Source organism: Ursus arctos, chromosome X (assembly GCF_023065955.2).
Source record: "Ursus arctos isolate Adak ecotype North America chromosome X, UrsArc2.0, whole genome shotgun sequence".
Taxonomy (NCBI): domain Eukaryota; kingdom Metazoa; phylum Chordata; class Mammalia; order Carnivora; family Ursidae; genus Ursus; species Ursus arctos.
In genome coordinates this window covers 91,266,422-91,272,415 of record NC_079873.1, presented here as the reverse complement: position 1 = coordinate 91,272,415, position 5,994 = coordinate 91,266,422, and the positions used below count along the sequence as shown (strand labels likewise).

Genomic DNA, 5,994 nt, shown 5'->3' with positions numbered 1-5,994 from the left:
ATCCAAGCTGCCAATATACGTGGAATTGGAGTCCCTGAGGGAGAGGAGAAAGTGGGGAAATAGAAAGAATATTTGAATTAATGGCTCCAATGTTGATGCAGATAATCAACTTATAGTTTCAGGAAGTTGAATGAACTCTAAGCACAAGACACATGAAGAAAGTGACCTGAAGTTATGCTGTGATCAAATCATGTAAGCCTGTCAATAAGGAAAACATCTTAAAAGCATTTAGAGGAAAGAACATGCTTATTATATGCTCTGGAACATAGATAAGGACAATGGTAGATTTCTTATTGAAAATAATACGGGCTAGAACACAGTAGAGCACAAATTCTTTACTCAGTGCAAATTTCTTTCAGAGATGAAGGTGAAGAAAGCAGAGGGGGAGGGAACTTCTAGTATGGTTGAATGAGGATCTTGGTAATTCCTGTCCTGGAAAAGCAGTACTAAAAATGGACAAAATTATTTAAAAAAAAAGAAAACTACAATTTAAAAACTCTGAAAATTTGTCAAAAGCATTAAACAATGTAAGAAGCATTCGAGAAAACGTACTGAATCTTAGTAAGAACAGTGGAAATCCGTGGTGTTTTAACCTGGGGCTGCTCCCAACACAACCACCCCTCCTGACTCCATAATGAAGAAATGCCACCAGGGCAGTGGGAGGGGCTAAGTTTAGTTGGAGGAGAATGCAAAAAATTCTACATGCAGGGGTGGTTTTTTTCCAGCTGAGGTCCCACACACTGGGGAGCAGAGACAAAAAAAATCCCCACTTTTCCCCTGTTTGAATTCCTGACCCGTGAAATCCATGAGTCACAATCAATGATGACTTTACATTGTAAGTGTTGGGCTAATTTGTCACACAGCCATACTAACAGAAGATATCTGTTACATGGAGATGCTGCCGTAAAAGCGAAACCTAACATGGCAGTGTTTTGAGTCCCAGATGTTAGGCCAAAGTTGGAAAAGCCTTCAGATTATCAGTGGAAGCATGAAGGCCATCATAAAATGTGTCATTTAAGGCTTAAAGGAAAGTAAGGAATTTGTCATTGGAACATGGAGGAAAGGAAAACCTTGTTCTGTAAGTTTAGACACAATGTCACCCACAGATATCTGGAAAATAGAAACTATATGTAATAAATCGAATGAAGCAGCTAAAGAGATTTGAGGCAAAGTATCGAAGGGGCCATCTAACTTCTTGTTGCTTACAGAAAAATGTTAGAGAAATAACTCAAAGGAAGAACGGTTAAATACGAAGAAAGGTTCTAAAACTGTTACTTTCAGACTTTCCAAGATTCTAGACTTAAAGAAGGGTTTCAGAGAAAAGAGAAAATGCCTAGTAAGATTATGAGATCCTTTGTAGGACCACAGAAAAATCTAATGTGGTACCTCAAAGAATCATTTAGTTGAACAAAAGCTTCCTTAAAGATCTTTAAGGACTTGTCTCACAGATCTTCTCTATTTAACGATGGCGTTTGCAAGATCTAAAGAGCATTTAGTATTCCCCAGAAGTCGTATGGGATGCCCAAATAAAGCAGGGCTAAACTCAAAGAGATTTATGAGTGTGGCTTTTGTTAATGGAGAAGATTATGTATTGATTCATAAGAAAATCACTATGTTTTTGAAAGACCTCTATCTGCTTGGACTACAAAATTAAAAGAGATTTTTGTAACCCCAACTTTTTAAAAAGATTTTATTTATTTGGCAGAGAGAGAGAGCACAAGCAGATGAAGTGGCAGGCAGAGGGAGAAGCAGGCTCTCCACCAAGCAGAGAGCCCGAAGTGGGGCTCGATCCCAGAACCCCGAGATCATGACCTGAGCCAAAGGCAGAAACTTAACTGAGCCACCCAGGCACCCCTGTAGCCCCAACTTTCTATGAGTAGGAAGGATGATGAGAAATAAGAAAAGCCAGTTACAAACACATCTTAGTTTTTATTGAGAAGGAAGGATGAATAAAGGCATAGAACCAAGAGCTTTGGTGAGTCATTCCCAGACAGAACGACTGAGCCCTAATCAAGGAACTAGCAACATGTATCTAACTGGATTTCTAAATTGCTATGGACCATTGACTCCAACATGCCTCGTGCTTCTCTCCCTTTGCAAAGGAGGATCTATGCCTGTCAAACATTTCATGTTGGTGTGTGTATGTGTGTGGGTGTGAGTGACAGATAACATCTCTTCAGTTCACAGGATTTTCAAATCAAGAGGAGCTACACTTGGCCATATGCACGTGAGATACGACAGCTGAGCAGCCTCATCCAACATAGTACGGATGTAGGTGAGATCCTGGGTGAGATTGAACCTGCTACTTCATGGGATGAGAGTCTGGGGGTTTTGGAAGAGGCACATGTGAATTTTGTGTGTAGGAAGAATGTGAATTATTTTGACCAGAGGACAGACAGTGGTAGATGGCAGGTCCATGGCCAATTTATGCCCCATATATGTGACAATGTGAGTGACACCTCCTCCCTCTGTCCTCTCTCTGTTGAATCTGGGTAGGGAATTGTAATTTCTCTGACCAATACAGTGTAGTAGAAATAATGTTATATGATTTCTGGGTAGGTCATAAAAAGGATATAGTTTAGATCCAATCTTCCTTTTTCTTGAGATAGTTGCCCTTAAAATGCCCTTGAAATGACACCATGTTCTGAGGAACTCCAGGTCACATGGAGACGCCATATGTAGGCTTACCAACTGAAAATCCAAACTAAGGTCTCAATGGATAATCAGCATTAACTTACACAGTAGTATACGTGTCTTCCAAAGATTATAATACTCAGGTTTTGGTTCTGCCAGCTGAGGGCCCAGACACCGTAAAGACAAGACATCTCTACTAAGCCCAGGGTTAATTCCTGTCCCACAGAATATGTGGGCCAACAATTTGGGGATAAATTTTTATCTCTCCTTAGTCAAATACAGAGATTTTCAAAAAATGGGTCACAAAAAGCACAAACTATAAAAGAAAAAAGTTAACAAATTTGACTTCCTCAAAATTATACTTTTATATCTTTAAAGGTGCCATTAAGAAAGTGAAAAGGCACACCCTCTGCTCAGTGGAGAGCCTGCTTCTCCCTCCCCCTCTGCCTGCTGCTCTCTCTTTCTCTCTAATAAATAAATAAATAAATAAATAAATAAATAAATAAATCTTTTTAAAAAAAAGTGGAAAGACCAGGCACTGATGAAGAAAATACATTTGAATACACATCTTAAAATGAACATTTTAACCAAAATATAGAAAGAACACTCGCAATTCTTTATTAAGAAGACAGCTCACCTAAAAAAACCAAAAAGACAACCCACTAATACAACGGGCAAAATAGTTGAACAGTTAAAAAATTATATACATAGTAAAATATAATAAATATATAAAAATATAAAATATAAAAATAGTTTATACACGCATATAGTAGTAAGGACACAATCAGCATCAGCCACTCCTAGAGAACACGCAACTTAAAACCACAATGAGAAATGACAACACAGCACGGAATGGTTCAGTTAAAAGGCCCCAAACTCCATATTTGGCAAGTATTTGAAACAACTGGAACTCTCGCTTCTGTTGCTGGTGGAAGTTTAAGATGCTGTTACAGGTGTCAGGGCCCTTTGTCTTTCTCTCCCTGCAGGTGCCGGGACTGCCCAGCGCACCTGCTGCTGGAAGGCTCTGGCAGCCCAGAGCACCTAGTCGGTGTGAGCCTGGCTCGAGGTTCCCGGCCCCTGCGGTGCTCGCTCAGGTCAATTTTTCCATAACTTTATGGACAGAAGGGACTTCGAGGTGTGGCTTGGTAACATTTCTGTTACATTTCTTTCTCGGAGGGACTGGCAGAAAAATGAAACTCTGGATCACCTGATTAGTCCGAGCGGGGCCGTCTAGCCCAGGCATCTCTCCAATAACTTGGAGACTTCCTCAAACTCCTTCCCTGGGAGCTCAGTTTTTATTTGTTAAAACGGCTGGATTCTCAGACTGCGTGTAAAAATTTGGGCTGGCACGTAAATGATTCTGTTCAGGACGCCTTGCCCTGGAAGAAAGTTTGTTTGAAGGCCCATTAGAGAAGGAAGCAACTGGAACCTTGAAGCCTTTGAGCCCTCATCATTAATGGGACACGCTGCCAGAGTGTCAGCACTTCACGACAAAGATGGATTTCTCTGCACAGGGTCGGACGACTTGTCTGCAAAGCTGTGGGATGTGAGCACAGGGCGGTGCATTTACGACATCCAGACCCACAGTTGTGCAGCAGTGAAGTGTGATGAGCGGAAGCTTGGGACGGGCTCCTTTGACAACACTGTGGCCTGTTGGGAATGGAGTTCCGGAAGCCAGGACCCAGCACTTCCGGGGTCACCCAGGGGCTTTGACTACAAGGGTGAACCGGGTATCTTGGCTCTGAAGGTTTCACTGTGAAAAGATGGGCTTTATCTGCTGGGACAGAGCACACGGAATGGATCACTGAGGTGATTCTGCAAGAGTGTGAAGCCAGGTCTCTTTTGCACAGCCCTGGAGACTGCATACTCTGGAGTGTGGACAACGATGAGATCCAGATTTGGCCAACTGGGAGAGAAATCAACTGCAAGGGCTTGAAGACATCTGTCTCTGAGGCCAGAAGTACCTGCCCGCAGCCAAGACTTCAGGTATGATGGCAAAGAGAGTGTCTGTAGTTTGGCACGGCGGGGCTTTGCCTTTCGTGATATTCTCAGGGTCATTGGAATCCTGAGAGAGCAAACTTGGCCTTGCGTGGCTTTGGAGATGCCTTTGCCCCGCTGTCGGACAAGCCGCTGCCTGTGTATCGTGGACTTGCAGACAGAGAGCCTGATGAGCCGCTGGCCTCTGCCAGAGTACAGGACATCAAGGAGAGGCTCGAGCTTCCAGGCGGGCCTGAGGTTGTGGAAGGAGCACAGCCAACTCCATAAGCCGACCACCGCCGACTGAGTTTGGGTGTGAGGGCTGCGGGTTTTCAGCGCCACCTCTATGGCAGTCGACTGCATGAACCAAAGTTCTTGTCTGACAGTATCATCATCGCACAGTGCACTATCGTTTATCCGTGTGTGCCGGGGGGCCAGGGCTCGGGGTGGAGGAGGGCTCATTTTCCTGACATACAGCGCAGCGTGCTAATGGGGTACACCGTTGACTTCATTTGTACTTAGTTCTGTTGGTCAATATAGGAGGATGCATTTTGGGTTCATCTTTCGTGAATGTTATTTTCACGTAAAGAAACTAATATGGTTCATTAACCTACTCATGGGTTGCCGGTAGAACACATTCTGTCTAAAAAAAAAAAAAATTTTTTTTAATAAAATGCTACTACCAGTTTGGAAACCATTTTAGCTATTTTTTATGAAGTAAAACATATATTTTTCCATACAATCCCACAATTTCAATCCTAGGTATATATCTAGGTTTAAAGAATCCCTGTCTTCTCACAAAACATATGGTCAGCCATTTTCTGTTGGTGTTTTAATATTTGCATGCGGGAATAAAGAGTTGGAGCTTCCTCGTCTGCTATTTTGCTCCTGGTATGTTTGCCATAATTTAGAAATCAACTATACTGTGATATAATTTCCCAGCAGCTTTATTCATAATTGCCAAAAATTGGGGGGGGGGTTGGGAAATCCAAACATTTCTCACCAAATTGTGAATGTGTAAAGAAATTGAGGTGTATTTGTCCAATGGAATAGTACCGAGTGATAAAAGGGAAGGAATTACTGATACATTTAATTAAATGGATGTATCCAGAAATACTATGCTGTACGAAAGGACCTATACATAAGGCATATATAATGTATGATTCACTTTATATGAAATTTTAGAAGAAGCCAATTGAATCTATAGTGACGGAAAGCATATCAGTTCTTGTCTGGGGCTAGGGTGGTTGGGGGAATTGACTGAAAAGATTTAAGACGAAACTGTTGGAGTGATGGAAATGTTTTCCATATTGAGTGTAATAGCAGTTATACTGACATATACATTTGTCAAAATTCATATGAAACTATACATGTAAAACGTGT

The 5,994-nt window shown here is 41.9% G+C and overlaps 1 pseudogene; it reads left to right on the top strand.

Moving 5' to 3' along the window:
- Positions 1-3,727: 3,727 nt before the first annotated feature.
- Positions 3,728-4,918, top strand: LOC113241187 (F-box/WD repeat-containing protein 2-like; annotated as a pseudogene).
- The last annotated feature ends 1,076 nt before the right edge of the window (positions 4,919-5,994 follow it).